This window comes from Venturia canescens, chromosome 7 (assembly GCF_019457755.1).
Source record: "Venturia canescens isolate UGA chromosome 7, ASM1945775v1, whole genome shotgun sequence".
Classification (NCBI taxonomy): Eukaryota; Metazoa; Arthropoda; class Insecta; order Hymenoptera; family Ichneumonidae; genus Venturia; species Venturia canescens.
Genome location: NC_057427.1, coordinates 7,591,647 through 7,613,263, shown reverse-complemented (window position 1 = coordinate 7,613,263; position 21,617 = coordinate 7,591,647). Strand labels below are relative to the sequence as shown.

Below are 21,617 nucleotides of genomic sequence, written 5' to 3'. Positions count from 1 at the left end.
ATTCTCGTCGGAGCGCAACGCTGTACGGCGATTGAGTAATTACATTTCTTTATTCCTCTTCGTCGTTTTTTTCTTCACCCTCGCGACATCGGGAGCGAAGAAATAAAATTTCTTCAATTTCTCATCTTGTCCCGGTAGCTTTTGTAGGACTTGAAGTCGCACAGGCGTCTGCTGCGACGACGGCTTTTGAGACAGCTTCGGTGTGCGAACTAAAGGTGTGCCAACCGAGTATATACACACGCAAAGTTATATATTGGGACGTGTAATTATCGCTGGGCGTTCGTGTAATCAGTCAGAGCAAACGCGCCAAGCTTTCCCATGAAAGCGTCTCGTCAGTACGAAATGGGGCTTTTCGTGCGAATCTACAGGGTGTGCCCTGGCGAAAATCGCTCACGCCAATGAGCTCCGCGATTCAACGTCAAAATCATGCAGTGTCAAAAGTACCGATTCCTGTGAGGTTTCTTCGGACTGTTTCGCTGAAAAATAAGAGCCAAAGTCTCGAGTTGTGCTGGCTTGGGCGAGATGAAATCATGACCTGGCAAATGGGGCTTCTATTCGAGGCTTTTGCGAGGCCACTGCATTACGATTTAGAAGCTCGTTTGTAGGGGACCCCTCTCTATGTAAAATACCCAATAGAGTCACCATGCGAATCCCGAGAAGCATATTCACTTTCTAATTGATTTCATTGTCGTTGTTGCTCGAATAGTCGCCGCTATTCTCAATGTCGACGCCCCGAGAGTTCGTGTAAGCTCTGAAATCCAGAGTTAGTTACCGAGGCGGCGCTTGGCATCCTCGTCGAGACGGGAGGTCCTCGCAGTACGTGCACAATTGCAGGCTCATATTCATATTTGTTTTTTCCACGACTCTTTTTCATTCACCATATTGAAACGTGGCCCCTCAGAATCCATGGAAGCATCGTCGAAGATATAATCAGTAGGAAACGTCGGCACAATTTTTCTTGCTCCATCCCTAGGTGCTGCTTCCCCGATTTGCAATTGACGGGGAAAAAGAGCATTCGCAGGGCTGAAGCCTTTTTCATTCTTTCCGCGTTCCCGCGCGTCATTCACTCGCGGATCTTTTTCCCTCGCTGCCCCCTCTCAAGAGATATATTTCACTCTGGACACAGCCACAGAGAGCTCGTTCGAGCTTGGTCAAAAGCCTCGGCCAACGGATTGCACACAGGGGAAATTATATTCACTCTCTCGTCCCCCTCTTCTCATCCTTTTTTTATGTGCCCATACTTATACATACTCGCGGGCATGGAACTTTTTATTCACAAGATTTGCGTGCTTAATTTTTTATCCCAGCGCGTTAATGAGACGCTGAAGAAGCGTCACGCGCTTTCACGGTGCAAATCTTCTTCGCAAAATAACCACGCAGCACGACTGCATACATACGAATGACAGAACAGCGAGGGACGAAATTATAAAGGCGAATATATGCGTGAGCCTGCGAGAGGGAGAAAAACAACGAGCGAGGCACTGCTTCCAGCAACGGACGAGGAAAAAGTAACCGATGAAAGATAATCCAAAAAATAATGCTCCGCAATGTGTACAGGTTTTTTGAAAGCTTTCCCCTTCTCGTTATTACATGCACGAGATAACAATTGGAATGAAATATCTCATGGCTCGGTGCGCGTTTTGAGACGCTGAACGAGACTTCCGGTCGAGTCTCTCCCGAAGACTATCATAAGATATATATTCTTAAATTGAACGCCTCATGTAATATACATAGGGACGGATATGAGGCCGCGCAGGGTAGAAAGAGCGATCGTGCGCCCCGGATCGCGTAGGGGCGAGCACCTTTGCACAAAACTTTATTTCCGTACACAAGACTAGGATGCGAGAGAAAACGCATTGAAGAAAAACTTGCGGAAGAGAAAGAAGAGAATCGTCGAGGGTGCAGGGAAAACGAGGGAAGGAGAGGGAGCCAGGGAAAGGCGGAAGAAATGGCTCGGAGAACGCAGAGGCGAGTTTTCTGGATTTTTACTGGCTGTAAACCTTTTACGCCGGTAAACCAAGCAAAACGAGAAGGAGCTGCTGGTTTTCCGACTACGAATGTACGTATACGTAAAAGAGATCTTTTGCCTCACCCCCTTTCCTTCCCGAAGCGCGGTCTAACACACCAGAGACAGTAATACGTGTAGTAACACTAGTACGGCCACATTTTACTCTTCCACCCCTGCCCTTCCGCCTCCTCCCCAATCTCACTTTCGTCCGTTTCCAGAACGAGTTACAGCGGAGTAGACATTCGTACATGAACAAACAGCCAGAAACTCTTTTTCGCCACTAAATTCCATCTCTTCGTACAAATCTTGGTGCGTTTATATCCTCCGACAAAATTCCATCCAGTGTGCCTTAAACGTTGGGGGGAAAAGAACAAAAATTGTGGCAACTTCGTCATTACTGCGCGCCGCTTCGACAGCACGTTCGAATCCCCAAATTTCAATGTCTCAACTCCTCTGGATAGTAACTAAGGAACGTATTACATGAGAAAAAGTTTTCGGTTATTCCGATCTCTCCCATCACTCGATTTCTTTCTTTCTTTCTTTCTTTCTTTCTTTTCGTCCTCCGCACTTTCACGTCCAACATCGGAGCTTCTATAACGAAAAGGGTTATGTACCCTGAGACTCACTTTCGAGCATGAACATATTTGAGCAGTCGAACTTTGCATCACTGGCGAGATGAGAAGGATTCAAGCAAGGAGATGACCCCACGTTTTTCTTGCGTAAAAGGATTTTATATATGCTCTCAATGTGAGTCTTTACAGTCGGAAATATTCACGTCAAGGGAAATTTCGTTACATAAAGAATTCTCAAGATTGAACTGTTTCCAAATCTATGTGAAAAATATCTGCCTTGACTATATTTACCGTTTGAAAAAAACATTTGAGACACCATGGGATTGTGGATCGGAGTCGTTTTTCTCGAGGAAACAACACTTTTTTAATGGATCATCCAGAGGCATGAGAGAAAGTGAGTGGATAAAATGACGAGAACATTTTTCGAAGGATTCGTCAGCACGTATTTACAAAATTGAAAAATCGAAAGTGCTTTTTCAAGACATTTGCAAAGCACAGCCTAATCCGAGGAGCCGTAAAGCTCTGCGCTGAGTATGACGGGAAACGATGTGAGGCAATGAAGATCAGTTGGTTAGGAGGTAAGCTGGAATATCGTTGAAATTGAGTGGAAGAAATCAGTTGTTTCCGGGGGGAGAATCAACAGCGAGGGAGCACAAAGTGCGAGCAAAACTCGTTTTTTTAAAAATGTTTTTTCTTTATTTTTTTGTTCGTCGTCACTTTGCCACGACCATTGGATTCGAGCCTCTTCGACTCGGCTACCGCGCACAAACGGTATACACAGCCGCAATACAAGGGCAGCATCTCTCTCAAATGCTCTCGGAGCAAACGCTACCCTTCGCTGTTGCTCGTGGCTGTAACAACCAGAACCTTTCGCTCCCTTCTCCTTCCCTTAATTACCGCGTCCTCGACTTTGCTCTACCTTTAGGGTGCTCGCTTCTTCACCCCCTGGTGAACTAACTGGTCGACTGGCTGACTCGTAATTGCGTAATGCAATTACCCCTCGCCTCACCAACTACCGTGTCAATCTCTTTTTCCTCCCTTTTTCTCTCGATTCGCGCGCACCCCCTCACCGAATAAAACACATTTTATATATAGAGCCTCGGGCCCTTGGGCGATGTCGGGAACATCGATCGACGAGCTAACATCAAGGATCGTAACAAATTATAGGAATGGTGAGGACATTCATCTTCGTTAAAAAATCTACTAAAGTAGCTCGGCCGTTCCATGACTAGTCAAGTTTGCAACTACTTTATGTTGATTAAATTCAAGTCTAAATTATTAATAAAATTAATAAACGCTTGCGTTGAGAATATTTTTATCACGAGAACGTAATAAAATGCTTTAAGAATATCATAAAAGATAAAATTTATACTTCAACTTGACTGGTTAATGATCGAGTCGGTACCGGTGACACTTTAAATACACATAACCTAGGCAGCATTTTTATTGTGCGGAAGAAAGTTTATGTTGGTGCAATCAGTATAATTTTTTGAATTTACCCACTCGAAAGAAAATCGGCTCCTCGACTCACAGGCTCGAAATTTCGACTTTCATTCTGTAGAACTTTGTTCGTTGCCTGAGCATTCTGAGTCGATGTGAAAATTCACATTTTAAAGGGCGAACGATCTAACCGGAGTCGATTAATCCCGGAAGTCGATTCTGAGTGCTCACTACTTCCAAAGCTTTGGCTCGAGTGTTTTAACGAAATATGACGAACAGCAGGACTCTGACTTTCGAAAAATTTGTTCACCTGTTTCATATCGCATACCCAAGCAAACTGATCAAAGTTCTTCCAATTTTCTTATTCCATATTCGCCATCGTTGCAGTCGTCAAGCGCAACGACGATAGTCAATGAATTTCGATAAATAAATCAGTTTGTACGAACACTAAAAAATCCTCTCGCAGTTATTATTTTCTGAAATTTTACTAACACAAATATCGTGTTTTATTTTCACGACGATGGAGCTCGCAAACATAAATTCTTTTTACGTCCGTAACACTGGGGAATGCACTTGGAATGATATTTCGATTTGAACCGTGTGCACGGTGTGCTGGTTTCTCTTGCGAGGATAATATGTGTTGCGGTATCACGTATACGGCGGATTCCCGATATCCAGGCAGCGGGCGCGGTGGCTGCGCCGTTCGTCGTCGGGAAAAACGTACTGAAAAATAGAAAAAGTAAAAGCACTGTATTTTCGCGTTGATTCGTCATGTTTCATTCCTTTGTGGGAGCACAGAGAAAAGAGGAGCGAGTAAGCTCTTGCGGTAGTGATTGATTCGAGCTCGGTTTATCCGACGTCAGAGCTCTGAAAGGCGGTTCTTGAAATTTGACAAAAATCACGATGATGTACGGCGATAGCAGCCCCGGAGAGCGCTCGAGCATAAATCTTTATTATAATCTTTGATAACGTCGTCGTTGCCGAGAGCTCAGGCGAGCGCGAATGTGAGAGGAATTCATATAAATTCAATAACGAACAATGGCGGAAAGCCCGGGAGAGAGCGAAATGAAAAGAAAGGACAAATATCGACAATGAGCCCGGTGGTTTGCGCGCTCCCTCGTAGTTGGTATTCGAGAATGTTATTTTTCGTGCACGATCCGCAGTGTCCACGAATAAATTACGATACTCGTCGGAAACGCACGCGGGCACAAGAACGGAAAAAAAAATTGAAATAAAAAAACGTATATTGGATCATTGGATTATTCTTTATCCGGCCTGCTTTTCTACATAATAATCCCCTTTGCCGGGGACCTCGCCGCTCTACGGTAATACTACCAAAGGACCCGTAAAAGCAATTTAGAGATTACGTATCTTCAAACACGAAAGAGAGATAGCCAAGGGGAGAAGGATGGAAACCGGTTTCTCTTTTCTCTTTATACCTCTTTATTACAGTCGTTATCCGATTTCCCTTGAAAAGGTCGTTGACTCGTGGAAGTTGGTACTCTCTCGCGCGCTCTTGCTCTCCATCACTCACTTTTTCTTCCTCCCTTTCTTTCACTCCGTTCGTGAATATTGTGCGGAGCAAAAGGAATGATAAAGCCTCTCGGAGAAAGTAGAGCGAGAGTATAATAGTCAGACGTTGCTGCTTCTTTAGCGCTGCCGTGTATAATCCGAGGTACGCGCAGTGTCTCGTGAAACAGCCGTAAAACTCGACTCGAGTCTCTCTCTCTCTCACTCAGCAAGAGATCAGCAAGAACGTTAAATGCACGGCTACATCGATCGAACGAAAATATATCGCAATTTCAAAGAGCCATTGAGAAAATCGTCTTCTATTTATCGCCTCGCGTTTTGTACATTCCATGAAAAAGCCTGCTGGCAAGATAAAGGGCATTGATAGACGCGGCATTTGCTAATTGCTACTTTAGTAATTAGACGCGATATAAAAAGTCGATTTTTAAGGTTTCCCTCGTAGGATGTACGACTCCGTTGTTCTTCAGCTACTCAAACCTCATTGAAACTCCTACTCACGAAAGGCTCGAACGATGTGATTGCGAGGGTTTTCGAGACGCGGTTACCGTCGCAAGAACTCGTTCCACCAGATCGATTATTCTTCTGAAATAACGGAATGGGGAAGCCTCGTATTTTCGAGAGTCGTAATGCTGCGGTGCACTGTACAAGCCGCGTATAATCCGAGGAGGTATTTTCAGGATTGTTGCCCTCTCGCATGCGCGCGCCAGTAGAGTACATAATAATGAGCATATATCTTAATTTTCAGTGGCTCCGGTATTAGGAAGGAGGAAGGAACGTTTGTCACCGCGTTGCACGGCTAAGGCCAACTCTCTGCGCCGTAATGCTGACGCACAAGTATAACAGTGTGTGTGTGTGTGGAGAATTTAAGAAAAGTACAAATGTGGCATGCGGTAGTGTGCACTTGCGAGAGCTAAAGGGAGCACGAAGAGAGAGGACACCTCGTGAATTCCGTATGCGACAAAAGGGGCCGCGAAATGCTTACTGGCCCGGTTGTTTCGTCCTTTTTCGCTATTTCTCTCACCCCCCTGCCTAGTCGGGCTCCCTCCTTTTCCTACACGTTCTGGCAACTCGGCCAGCGCTCGTTCCCTGGCCTCTTGAATACGCGCGCTTCTATGCTCCGAATTCATGTGCACCGAGGAGATTATAACTGTCGACCCGTGTTACCGGATCTCTTTAGAGTGAACAACCACGACGAAGCTTCGCCTCTCTCCGTCCCTGCAACCTTCTAATTTCTATGCATCTGTGCATGTGACGAAACAGAAAGGTAAAGAGTGCGAGTTAGAGGGAGAGAAATGCGCGGACTTGCACCTCTGCAATGCGAGATACGTCCGAGAGGCAGACGGTATTTCGCGCCTCTCAATTACTCGACCCTTCTGCATTTTCGCCGAAAGTGCTGCGCGAACGTAAATTCAACGCTCGGAAACTTTTGAAACGTCGGAGAGGAATCGCGTTACAAAAACTACCACGAAAATTATGGGAGCGAGAGCACAACATGAGATTTTTTCAAAAGCCTTCCCCCTGCTATTTTATTTCGAATGATGAAATTAAGATTCAATTTGTTAGTCTCGCTGCGATACATTTTTCTCGACTTCCCACTCAATTATGCTGCGCGAACTATGATTCAGTTTCCCAGCATTCATTATTCATATTCCCGTTGAAACGAATAACAAGCGAAACATCCTCGTTGGCCCCTCACGAAAAGTTACGTGCGTCGACGAAGCTTTGACGAACGTTTCATCACTTTATATTTCTCTCTGCTTCACAAAAGATTAATAACTTTAGTTTTGTTGAGAATCGTTAAATTTACTCGATATTTCTCGCACTCCATTCGTCCCTGGGAAGAGTCGCGAAGCTCGTTAGTTCTCTGCCCCGGACAATATCCGCCCGGGAATTCTAGCAATTGCCACAGTGTTCGAATCGCGTCCATCTTAATTAACGTAAAGCATAATGGATTTCATTCATTTGACAAACGTAAACTCGGCTTTTTTGCATTACAATATGCCAACACGCACCCGAAAGTAACCTTAATGCGGTCGTAATAACGTTCGAGTTATTTACGTAGTTGGATCTACACGTATGTATAGAACCTTGGTAGGTATCCCGTGAGGCAACGTGTACGATAAATCATTGTTCAACATGCACCATTCCAAGCGTATAGAGGCATTTTGTGTATAGGAGCAGCAGCAGCAGCAGCAGCAGTAGGCGATACGAGCTAGCTCCCGTTCTTGTTTCCTCATTCGCTAGCTCGAAAGTATAAACATGTATGTTTATATGTATAAAGGACACACGAGGTAGAAAAGCAACATTTACCACTCTTCGCATAGGAAGCATCAAGCTGCAGGCGTGCAGAGAATCCACGGAGACTCCGGGCACGATCTCGACGCAAAATTTTGCTAGTATATAAAGTAGCACAAAGGGCATATTTTCCTTGGAGACCTTCAATACTCCCAATAGAATATGTATGCGTCGAAACGAAAGCACGAAGTAGTTCGCAGTCACTGTGTCATTTATTATCATTATAAATTGCCGTCTTGGGATGGAAGCGATGAAAAATCTTCGGTACGAGAATACACCGAGAGTTTCAAGACAGTCTTAAGCAGGCAGAAGATCTTTTGTTCTTTCGCTTTTCTACTGTGAGACAACCATCCCTAGGTAGTCTCTGAACGTGGATTCGATTTGCACTATATATACACTTCGGTTGGTTCGATGGGCTCGAATGGATGGAGTCAACATTTTGAGATCGTTCAACCATCTTGAGAATTATCTACACGGAGAAAACGCATTCGTTTGGTATAGTGAGGAATACGTGAGATTTTTCAAGAATTTTCAAAGTATTTAGGCACCGATTACAAGCAGCATAGTATTTTTAGAATTTTCCAATTTTTCATCCCTTCAACTCTAAACAGCTTTATGTGGATAGCAAAATGTGATGCACGTGCGAGAAATATATTTCGTTTTGTTTTCGAGTGTTATTCGTCGTGTCAGACTAGCACTTACTGATAAGTAGAAATGTATTGTAAATCACAAATTTTCACTGTCAGCATGGTAAATTCTGTGATAAATACACGAATATATACTTTGATAATACACGAGCATACTTTACAACATAAACATTTCAAGTGACTGAAAACATTTTTTACTATGCTTCTAGAGAAAAGGACTATTGAGTCTTGAATAAAAAGTATGAGTATTGGTCTTTTTACTATGGTGGATAGAACAGTTCTTATTACTATGCTCTTCGAATTAATACTGCAATCCAGTTATATACTGTCCCCCAGATTCTTAGTACTTTCCTCTAGAATTTTCGGCCTCGTTTTCTCCGTGTATTCAGTAAAATGGCCCGAAATGAGTGAAAGAAAAGAGAAAATGAGAAGGAGAATTTCGGTTATTTTTTGTTCGTTTTTTCGAAAAATATCGCTCCAACCGGTTAGCTAATTTATTTATAATTCGTCGTTCAGGACGCAGCTGAGTGCGGTTTTCGATATTTGAGTAATTCGAGGCACTTTCTCGTGCCCCTGCGGAATGAGTGATGAAAAATTGGATGAAAATGGACCATAAAATCGGGGAGCGGTAGGTGTTTTTGTTTTATTACTCATAACTTTCAATATTGAATTTTCCAAATGATTAATTCCAAAAATAGTGGGATAGATTGAGCGGTGTGGTCCGAAAATAGGCGACTTTTTCCGCGCGAGCGTTGCACATGGTAAATTTTAGCGATAGAGCTTCCTGACCGAAATAATGCGTTTAATGAAGTAGAGGATGATGATTCGGAGGGCGGCGATGTGTAAAGAACAGCTTGTACGAGAATCGACGCGAAAACTCGGGGTGGTTTGTCGAGGCCTGGTAAACTGACCAGCGGGTATACACAAACGGCTATTCCGGTTGTGCGAATGAATTTACGAAGGGTACCACGCGAACCGTGCAGTTTGGCATGTAACGAACGCTGCGCTTTCATTCACCCCCGCTAGCAATCTGTTATAATCAGCTAGTGGACTCGCAATAACATACATTTATAGAGGAATCTCGTGGTGCAGCTCGAAAATGGGAGCGGAAGAAGTGAAAGGCGAAAAATAATTGAAGGCAGAATCAGCGTTAGACATTAAAAGTTGTCAAAGCGGCAACGCCTTTGCGTGGGGAGACATACTCGGGTTCGTAATGTCTCCGAAGATGCTGCATGAATAAAACTCCGGAATAAATATGACTGTAGAACGAAGAGTCGATGTGCATTAAAATAAGCACATTCTCGAATATACAAAGCTTCCTCGAACGCTGGCCCTGCTCGCAATAATAATTCACGCTCGTGTATTCCTTCTTACACGTATTCTCTCTTTATTCCACCCTTACTTTGAGATTCTTCAGAATTTCTATCATCCTTTCTCCCCTTCGCGCCTGGCCACGTCCTCCGCTGGTCTGCCGAAATCCTCCATTCTTCGTGGCCATCCATCATTATTTTTCTCAGAATTCTTCTCCCTTTGGTTCTTTATTTTCTGTGACTAGAGCGCGCTCTCATCCTCTCATCGTGCGCTTCTCGAGACGAGACGCGTTTGAAGTCCGCAACCGAAAGTCTCTTTGAGGGATTCGTGAAAATGACGAACGCATGACGACGCAGCCTCCGAAATGGGAGCTCGTTATTGAAACAAAGATATAGAATCCTCCCACCGGGTTTATGCGAGCAAAATACTCGCACAGGGCCCCCCTCGGGATTGCTCTCATAAAGGGGATGTTTTTGTTGGGATAGTAGGATTGAATAATTTATAGCTGTTCGGAATAACAATGTGTATGTCGTGTGTATACGAGACACGTGCACCGATCCTTTTGTACATGGAAACTCGAATATTCTCCGCTCCTCTGAGGTTCGTCTGAATTTTGTCGTATGGTAAATGTCGTATGGTAAATAATCTATTGATTAGCATAGATTTGCTTGGTTGTGCTGCATTAATGGGGGTACTCTCGGGCGAACAAGGACTTTATAGTCAAAGTAAGACGCAGATAAATATAGAGCATCATCAAGAAATAGAGACAGGGAGAGAGAGTTGCTCGTCTTCGGCGCGGTACCTTAAGGGGGTGGGAAGCCTCAACGAGCAAACGTGTTCTTCTCTGCTCTCCCAGTCTCGGTTCCATATTCTGCTTGTTCTTCCTTGCGCCTGCAGAAAGAGAGAGAGAGAGAGAGAGAGAGAGGAGCCCGAGCGACTCGGCGCTATGTCTATGTACAACAGTTTTCTCCCTTTGGCTGATTCCAAGAGTATTCCAACGTTCAACCCTCCAATCCTCACAAGCTTTCTTCTTCATACTGGTAGTTATACATACGTATACGCGGGTGTGTTTCTTCGTTCCCTGCTCTCCCCGGCCCGCAGCGCGCTGCACTTCGTCAGACCTCGTACTCCTCGCTCTCGCAGGTGAGGGTTGAAATTCCATTTGCACAAGGAGTTTGAGCTCGTTTACATGTCGAATCGCGGCTCCGGGTATTACGGAGCGTGGAATTTCGGAGCAGCGAATTCAATAGAACGGACGTTTTCATGCACGTACAAACTCTAGACTTCACAGTGTTTTAGAGCGTTGCCCGAACTTGACCGTTTCGAGGCGCCCCAATTTCGAGAAGAGCGTCGTTCTCCCCCGCCGACAACCCCCTTTCTATTCTTCTACCTTCAATATCACGGGATCGAATTCAACACGGTTTTTTCTAATTTACTCTTATTTTTCCTTGCATTTTTTCATCAGAATGATATATTTCAATCGCTGCGAACTTCGGCGACCGCGCATATACGCAATTGCTCGTACCCTCTTCACCAAAGACTCGGAAATATTGTATAAAAAAATGGATTTCCGGTTTGTCGTTACTTTTCATTGCGCGAAGCAGTATTCATCTGATAAACTGCAATTTAATGATTAACGTGAATTGAAAATTGGCGATTCTTCGCAGCGAAAGTTCATGGGCGTTGCGGAATGAAATTTTGTAACGGCATTTTCTTGAATTTCTTGGATTTTGTTTCCCTGCTCGACTTTCCGCAGTTTGGTACTCCTCGTTCGCTCTACACGAACATGTTACAAGGGCGATCGCGTTCGCGTCAGGAGAAGACCAATTTATCGGTATTCTCGATAATTCGGTACTCGCATTTCCGAGGAGATTTGGCCGAGATCGATGAATGACGCGCAGGGAGGGAACAACGAAATAGAAACATTTTTCACGCAAACGTACCAAAAGTATGGAGCTGATTATCGAGACTCTTTAGATTGGAACTCCGATGAAATACTGAACTTATCCGCATCGAGAACTCGAAAGAAATTCCAGAGTTAAATGTAGCTTGAGGAATTCCTCACAATAAGCATCGCCCGAGCTTCCAGCAGTCGAGAAGAGTTCGTTCCAACGTGCAAAAAGTTCGATTGATTCGCAACGATTTTCCCAGAGATCGACGGATAATTAACAAGCTTGTTGAGCCTCTGAAGCGAACAGAAGGCGCATGGGAATAAAAGTGAATTGTAATTCAACAAGGCGTGTGCGATGAACGAAACTCGTCAACACTTGAAACGGCTATTGATAAATTGAGTAAAGGGCTTTTTCGATCTAGAAAGCGGTTTGATGAAGCGCGCTTTTAATGCTGATTCGTTCGATCCCCGGCGTGTGGGTGCACATGTTTGCGGAGTACTTTAGGACAGAAATGATAATTGCGCAAAAGCTGTACTAACGCTTCGTTAAACATGAATTATCCTCTAATGAAATTAAGCCTAACGAGCTCAAATTGTATAATGAGTGCGAATGGATTTTATTATTCATTTTGCAGCCCCGTGCAAAGGACGAGAAGGAGAAGAAGGGGCAAGAGGGATCGGGAGAACACACGCGCACACACGCACACACGCAGACGATGGAAGCGCGTCGATGAGAGTGGAAAATTTGTTAAATCGACAACGAACCGGAACGTCGAAACACGTCGAACGTGTATACGCACAGAGGGGTACTTTCTGCGAATTTATTGTGTCGCTCTCGAGTACCACAATCTGTTTTCGCTTCCGCGAGTCTATGTATATCGAAAAGCAGCAAAAGCGCTTATCGCGCGCAGCGAGGTATATTTCCGAAGAGGCGAGCGCGCATATGCACCCCCTCGCTCGTGACTTCGTAATTTGTTAATAGAAGCGCTTGATAACGCGAGTTCGTGAGGTGATTCCCGAATTTCGGACGCATCGCGTGGAACGACGGCGAGCCCGCGTCCACGGAGCCGGCTTGTATCTCTTCGCTTTTTCACTCTATTCGTACTCGTCCCTCCTCTCTCTTTATCACTGCCTGACGCACCCGCGCGTTCATGGAGCCCGGCATGAACGTGAGACACTACGAAACTAGATTTTCAGACACGTCGATCATGGACGAAGAGAAAATGGGTTTACGGCCCTCGCGTGTTGGCGGGCTAGCAATAATTGTGTTTGCAGAACGTGCAAGTACACATCGAAAGAGCTATTTTCTTGAATTTATCATCATCCTCATATTTGTGGACTGATTTGTGAAATAATTGCGATGGCGAGTTGAGAATACGCTGGGGAAGAAAGACGAGATGGAAGAACATGCGCAGGAATTTTGTGGCTTTTCTGGATTTTCGGAATTCCATCACTTTTGATGAGTTACCGAAAGTTTCAAAATTCCCTGGAACATTGTCGTACGGAGTTATTCATTGGATAATGGAAGGACAATTTATACGCGTGATTTTCAGTTTGATTGGTCGCTGTTAGCGGAAGCCTCGAAAGAAAAAATCCTCGAGTTATACGGGGCCGTGCGGGAAGCCTTTTGTTTCCGACTTCGAGCTATCTCGCATAGTGTATTTTGAGCAAGGTAAAAGGCAAGAGAAAGAGGGAGAAAGGAAAGAACGGGAGCTCGGGAAAAATCCATTGCGGAACGCGAGGGGAAAATGCTCAGGAAAAGTCAATACGTTAAAAAGACGAGACTGCAGGATTTTTGATGGTACGAAATTCGTGAAAGAAATCACATTCCCATGAAGCCTTTCTTCGATCGATCTAAAAGGAATAAAATAAAAGAAGAAAAAACTCGTTTCCCACCCCGCATCAGAGGACTCTAGTAAAACTTTCCAAGCATATTAAACATTTTTTTCTCATATTTTATCGTGAAAAACGGTCGGCCAGGAAATGAGGAATGAATCGTCTCCCCGACTGCATAATTTCCCCCCGACACAGTCGCCCTCAACCTCGCGCGGAGTCTCCGCTCGTGTTCGCAGCTGCGGAATCGCATCCACGATTCAATAATTGAGGTCAAGTCATCTCGGACTCGAAGCCGTCAATTTGGAATTACAGATTCATAGGAATCTGCGAGTAACTGGTCCGTGCATGCTCGCGATCGACGTAGGATCATTTTAGTTCATCTGCGACGCTTCATATACTACACACTTCTGTGAACAGCCGAGGGAATTGAAGTACCGGCGATCCCAGCGCCCGGAGACATCACGTATGTAGATATCACGGAAAGACCGAGAGAGAGAGAGAGAGAAGGAGAAAGGGCAACGGAGGGGAGAGATACAGAGCAGAGAACAGTGTGGCAACCTAAATCATAAGCCCGATACGGAAGCAAGTCTCGAGTGCCACCGGGTGCGTTATATATTATTCCGCGTGCGTGTACTATTTGAAGGTAAATAATGGCCCGAAGCTAGCAGAGAATTCAGCTCTCGCAGTGTATGGAGGATTGCATGCGGATGCATGCGAGACTCCGATGCTTCTCTACCATTGGTATGGACACGTATGTATGCTTATACACATTCCTATATGTACGTATATAATAACGTGTGCTCTATATAAGTAGCGCATATATGAGTAACGGCTACTGTTTAATAATCCCTTGCTCTATTTCAGATAAGGCAGCCCTCAGCCTCGGTAACGCCTACGGCAACGGATCCTCAAATTGATACGTGCAAATTGATATTTCACTTTGGTGCATTATTTCGCTATCGAAAATTAAATTAAACTCGGCCCATTATCATTATGGAAGTGTTGTAAATAAACAATATTTAATTCCGGCTGAATTAATGACTTTGGAAACTCCGTTGGGTGCGTACGAGTTAAGGCTGTTGCTCAATGTTTTTAGAGGGTGGGGGCAAGAGACGAATATGCTCATGCATCGAGTGACGTCAGCAATGCCAGATTATAGATATTCATTCGGATGAACGAGGCGAAAATTTTCAAGTGTGCGAATGATAATATTAATTATTATTCAGAAATACCTTTGTTTTAATCGCTTAAGGTTGATAGAGGATTTATTCGTAGTCGTAGTTGCAAGTACGTTGCCGCATTTCTACGCCGCGGTCTCAGTTAACACGATATGGTCGTGATTAGTCACATATTTTCGGTGATTTCTTGTCATTTGAGTCGGTAAACTATCTGTTCTTTTCAATAAAGTCATACATATAACCCTGATCCGAAGTGTCATTTTTCAAATGAATTTCTTCGTTAATAAAAGAGTGATGTAAGCGAAAAAGTGTGAAGGTATCGACTTCGTGCCATTCAGCCGATGCAACGAATGACATTTATACTCAACTCCGACATTTAATTTCTCGAAACTTAGTTCGGTAATCTCAGCTTTCCTTGAAACAGTACATTCAGGGGATATTCATGAAGAAATGTTGAAAGATTTTTATAGACCACCTCAAAAATTTTAAGCAACAACCTTAACAGTGTTGATCGACTTGGACGATATTTATTGCATTCCTGGACACTGTAAGTCAAGTCGCCATTGGCGCGGTGGGGGGATTCGAAGAGACATAAAATGTGGGCAAGAATGATAAACGTCACTCGTGCGAAAGCTCACTCTCGGAAGCTCGAAGGGTGCGGAAGAATTGTGGTTGGGTGGAGATAAAGTTTTTGAGCTCGCAAGAGAATAAAATAGCTGGATCGTACGGAAGAGAAATTAAATTTTCTGTACGTTGGGGGTGTATAATGAGAGTTTGATATACATAGGCCGCTCGAGTCAGAATTGTACGAAGTGGGTGCCGAGTTGGCCTCCCGTTGCGCCAAGCAGCACGGACTATTCTAACGCCGGACGGGACTAAGTGGTTGCGAACGCTTAATTAATGTCAAGTTATTCTGCGAGAAGAAACCCCGCCTGGGCTGCCGCGCGAGAAACGTGCGACGCGCGCGAGGATCGCTGGAACTCGTATAAGAGAATAAAGGCCACCGCGATTTTTCCTCTCTCTTAATTTTACCTCAATTAACACTGCTTTAATATGTCGAAACACCGTTAAAGAAACGTCCCCCCTCGTCCCGGTCTTTTCTTGTAATCGGCTTTGTTAATGGGATTATCCTGCCGCTCTTTTCAGTCGACGACTTCCGATAATAATAAGTTTCATTTATGCCCGCGATCATCATTATCACCTTGTTATTACGGACCTTTAAAACCCCAAAGTAATGAACACGATCGTTGCGTTAAAACCAGTTCTACGGTCGCACAGCTCGCCTTGTATTTGTTGTTATTCCACGTTTTTTGTCTGACTATAAAACGAGAGAATCGGAAAACGGGATCAATCGACAGCGACCACGATTCTTTTCGGACTCCGATCCCAGTGACAGGATTCTCTGATCAGAACAACTTTGCAGTTACTTGAAACCGCACATGAAAGAATCGAAATTTTCGGTAAAATATTTGAGAACGAATGTTATGGATCATCACAATGAGGATTTTGCCTTTGGCCAAAATGACTTGATAGTCGATGAATAAATGGATTGACCACGGTGGAGACTGGCGAAGGTCACAATCGATAATGAAGCCTTAAAAGTAGAATGGGTTCGATGCCCGAGGTACCGGAGTGGTCAGAAGGCCCTGAGACATCCTCAAAGGGCAGATGGAAGTTGAAAATCGGTATTTCATTACAGTCAATGATACAGAGGACCCGATAAATCCGCCAATTGATCAAATATTTGTCGACGCAGGAGCAGCATTGAAGGGAACGAGAGAGTGTGGAGTTACGATCCGAAATTAAATTTGAACATGCGTGGATGTTGCAGAGGCGGGAGTAAAGGGTAAAGAGAGGATGCCTCTCGACCCTGTGTGAGTATTATTAAACTGTCAAAGCCCCACAAAGGACGTCCTCGGCGTCATTGTTCATTTTGGTTTCGATCCTCGTTGCGTCCGGGGCGACTAGCCGTCCCCATTGCTAACGGCTTTTCCGAGCAGCCACTATATTCCTCCTCCGCACCACGAATTGATGCACGAAAAGCCGTTGACGCGGGAGAGCCCGCAGAGAAAATAGCATTGAGATGAGATACAGCTCGGATCTTCCAAAGCAAAATACATCTCTAGGGTCGTGTCACGCAGAGGGGAATGGAAGGGCCGGAAGCGAAGGGCCAAGCTCGGAAAGTCGTCAAGAAACGATGTACAAAAGAACTTCCTTACTCGTCAAATACGATTTTTTATATTGAATAATTCCAATGCAGAACGGAGTTCAGTTTGCATGAGAAAATTTCAACCCGGCAACGGATAATCATATTTGTAAGCTAATAAACTCAAAATGAGATTCCAAATATAAAAACAATAAAAAAAACTCCATAGCGAGGGATCCACCGGTCGATGCTTCGCTCCGCGACTATGTTGGAACTGAAGCAGCTGCGGGCAAAACTTGACGGTTGCCCTCGCACAGCAGTCCACGAACTGGTTCGCATCAATGGCTGAATTTTTTTGGTTTTTTGGGGCTCAACTCAAATTCAGTGAAAGATTCCCCGCTGAGGAGTCACGCGAGAAGTAGTAAGTCGATGAATTATAATGATAAAAAAAATGGAATGAAAAACTAGAAAAATGATTTTCATTAACCTGCAAATACGTAGTTTTGTGTCGTCAGCTTGTTTCTGCAGAGTCGACAAGACTTTGTGGAGCACCGGTCGGATAATCAAGTCCAGAGGGGTGGAAAAAACATGGCCAATACTCGGGAGGATCTCCATTAGTGCGGATTTTCGATCTTCCGTTTATTTTTCTCCATAGTATTGATTGGTAATTGGTCCCTGTGGGTCGAGGGAGCGAGAAAGACAGCGCGGATCTTGGCTACCGGGGCGTAAAACGTCGATGCGTGTGCTTTTTCCCCAGCCTCGTATCGACAGAGAGAAAGAGAGAGAGAGTGCGAGAGCCAGAGAAGGCCGATGAGTGTCGCGCGAAAGCTTTCCTTTTGTTCGAAAACGAGTCCCCCCGCTTCTATCCCGCCCTCGAGCAGTCCTCGAGCGTATCAAACAGCCCAGCAGCGAGAGTTTCGATAGAGCCATCACCCGCGTTCATCGTTTCGCTAAAATGCTTTTCGGGAACGTGCACACCGCCACGAGGTTGAGTGCTCGTCGCGCTGGCTGAATCGCGGAATCTCCAAAACTATATAAACTCACGGCGGTTTATACGTGTACGCGTATACACACGCGACGCATTTCAGGCTCGATAGTCCGAATGCTTTTCAACCCTTCCGATTATTAACATATATCGAGTGGATATAGCCAGCACCGCCCAATCGCACGCATCGAGAGATAATTTTGCAGCTAATTTGCCTTCTATGGGCGCATCATTAACCTCGCTCTCCTCACTCTCAATACATTGAAACCGCCCGTGTACGTATATTTACGCATTAAATATGGGGCGTGGGTGAGGCTTCCCGTATTAACGCAACGATAGCAGAGTCGCGTGAGCCCCGTATTTTCCTTTCGGTAGGGGAGACCGGGGCTAGTTGGCCAACGGGGCAAGTCAACTAAAATAAACAATAAAGTCCAAACCACGTAATGTAAATATATACGCACGGTTGATATTGTGCTCATTATAACCTCTTTCTCGTTCATGTCTCTCAACGCGTCGGAGCGACACGTCGATTAGGAACAGCGAAGAATTTTCCGAAATCCAGGCACAAAGCAAGTTTTCATGTCAATCTTTTCTGCTGCCTCAAATTTACTTCCAATTATTACAATAATCCTCTAACACGAAAGTTCGTGCATTCACCTGTAATTGCGAATAGAATTTTTTCTCAATTATCGCTGTAATTTGCTGGTAGACGTTTTAGTGCTAAAAAAAACAGTATGAGGTAGGTAGGCCAACAGTGGGGTGGGGTTGGTTGACACGTGTTGACGTACGTGAGTGCTTTACATAAACCCACGCAAGGTGTGCCAGTAAAAACATATAATATGTCCGTAGAAACTGCAATTCTGATTGTGAGGATGAGGATCAAATATTGCTTTTTCTCGGCCTTGCGGACAAAAGTTATATTTAGATTCATCTATGCCGCCATTTTGTGTTCATTGTTCGAATCAAATAAATAATATTGATGACTATATCCGTATTTATTAATTTCACTAATACGTAGTTGATCATCAGGGAAAAATAGTTCCATAGTCAACTTGCTCGAATGCTTGTGTCAAACTTGTCCCGACCGTGGGGTCGGTCGTCACAAAAACGATTCGTCAAAAAAGCGATTCAATAACCCATTTCATTTAATATGAAAAAATCGAAATTTTTATCTGAGATAGAGGAAGGTTCCTTCTATTCGAAACAACCATTTGGTCTTTGAAATCGTCTTTAGTTCCTTGTTTGCAAGCAATAGTTTGAAAGGCCCCGGTCTCCGCTACATTTTCCCGATTCTTTTTCTCTACGAAGGCCGCGATGCACAATAATTTTCTAATTTATTGAGAAACAAAGTTTGTTGGGGAAAAAAACTTAATTATGTGGAGCGAGTTTCATGTATTTTCCATCAATTTCTATCTACAGTGGTAACGTCATTTAACTTTGAATAATTCAAGATACTTTGCTACTCGACGTATAAGGGCCAAGTTTCCATCAACGCAATGAAAGTCAATTTGTACCTGAGCTTGTCCCATTGACTTGAAACGATTATACAATCTCGAATATAACTAGATTCAGGGAATTAACAACTTTGGCTTTCGGAGCATACCATAAAAGCGTTTCGAGCTCATTTTGAGATCGAAGCTGTAAGCTCTCAACGCATTCAACGTACGTTTTAATCAGCAACGACTAGTTTTCAAGCAACCCACAAGAATAATGAAAAAAAGTTCTTACTCGAACGTTGGATTTGCACATCAGTTTTTGATGAATGTACGCAGAGATCGATTACCGCGAATCTCATTTTTACATTATTTTATAAACTCGTCGTATCGCATCGAGAGTTGTATTTCATTGCAAAAGACCGGGATGGGGGAACGAATTGCAACTCGCTCATTATTTCCACCAGTGTATTCATGAAACTCATCAATTTATGTGCGGTAATTTGAAGCTGGTTGTGTGAATAGCACTACTTTTTGTGGTGCCAAGATGCGTGAAATCGTGTCGTATACGTATCTGTGAACTCGTACACTTAACTTCCGTGAACACCGATCTACTATCTCGTGAAGAATGATCGTAAAATCTTTCAGTTATCGAGTCGCTTGTTCGTCATGGTCGTTCATAGGAATTGATGAGTGAGTTTCGATGGTCGGTTGAGTCTTTTTAGTTACAAATTCAAAACTGACGTGGTGCAATTGAAATTTGGTCTCAATTCTAAGTATTTTAGAAAATAGTTGAAAAAACGTGTTTTGTTGTCGCCAAAAAGTGCAACGCGCTAAAAAAACGTCTCGTTCGAAAATGCCTCGATGAATTTTCCAAGCTTTCAATAAACCAAAACTTTCCTTGTTCGTGGTAATTTCGGAAGGAAAAGAATGTCGTTGGGATGCTGTTCCACGTCCCATTCGCCTTAATTTCGTATCCACAATGCCGCGAGACTTTTTTTCAGTCTCTAAAGGGGTGAATAAACAGATGAACTCAAAGAGCGCTCCGCACAAAAAACTATTTTCATGGATTACGAATTTAATTTCACGGATATAATTTATCGTCATTAGCAAGTGGCTATTTCATTGAGCAGCGGAGCGTGAATGCAGCGGAGGAAAGAAAAAGCTTCGTGAAACGTGTTGGTGTGCTCATCACAGCGAATTGAAACAGCGGTTCGGTGAACACGACTTTGGGAAATGGAAAATTAGCTACAGAATTAATTATATATTTCACAATAAAGTTCATCCCTCGACCAATTTGAAGAATTCGCTCGATAAACATTGGCAACGTCCTCAAATACATTTGACCGGAAGCTCCATATCGCGTTGTAAAACATTTATCGATCAAATTTATCTCGTGTAACAAAAGAGTCGAGGAGTTGTACTGACGGAAATCGAGGCTTTTCGTCAACACGCCTACAAAAGTCAGAAGCCATAGACCTGCAAAAAACTCACCTTTGCAAGCACGACGGAATACGAGCTCGTTTTTCAACAGTTTCACTCCGGTGTTCTTAATCACACACGCGTAGCCAAGAGGGAAGACTCAATCCGAGCGAACTGCGATTCGTAAATGCAAGCGCAACACTGCCTAATTAAGACACAGAAAAATGGCAAAAAAGTTCTTTTCACACGAGGCTCGTAATCGCTGAAGACAAAATGGTTAAATCCATCATAGGGCCACTGAGACTCAATTCGAAACTTCGTAGAAGGCGGAAAACTTGGTGAACAATTAAAATTCAAAGTTGACAAAAAGCATAGATCCAGAGACTTCACAAGCGACGTTGCGAGTGTGAAAATAATGATGAAACAACACGATATCAGACCGGCTCGGATGGTGCAAGACTGTTTATTATTCTCGATAGTGCGATCGTGTCGGTATTTCTCATAATCACTGTAACAGACGCACGGGTTATGAGGAGGAAACGACGCCTCGAAATCCACTGAGCTGAGTAAGAAATTATTTGGAGTTTTGTTTTAAAATGATTTTTCATTTGCGAGCGCACCGCGTTACACCCTCATCGCGTAACGAAATAAAAAGCAAGGGCGGCGTGCGCCAGCCGGAACACGGACGACGAGAGACTCGCGACGCGGCTCCTACTGACTCGGCACATTCTCCAAATCCTCGTACAAGATTCAACCCCTCGCGAGACGAAAGCTCCCCCGCTGAGCGCGGTTATCCGCGCAAGCGCTCGATATACCATCAAGAACGACGCTTTTTACACCCCCCGCGCCCCCGCAACCACCCCCTTTATAAGCGACACACGAGCAGCACCAGCACTTACCGACAGCACATGCGATTCTCGCGA

The 21,617-nt window shown here is 44.1% G+C and overlaps 1 protein-coding gene across 1 annotated transcript in view; it reads right to left on the bottom strand.

Annotated features, from left to right (window-relative positions):
* Positions 1-21,393, bottom strand: part of LOC122414158 (uncharacterized) — a 109,263-nt gene extending 87,870 nt beyond the window's left edge. The window contains exon 1 of the mRNA XM_043425093.1: positions 20,767-21,393. The gene's annotated coding sequence lies outside the window, so the exon portion shown is untranslated. The remainder of the gene's footprint in view (positions 1-20,766) is intronic.
* Positions 21,394-21,617: the final 224 nt, after the last annotated feature.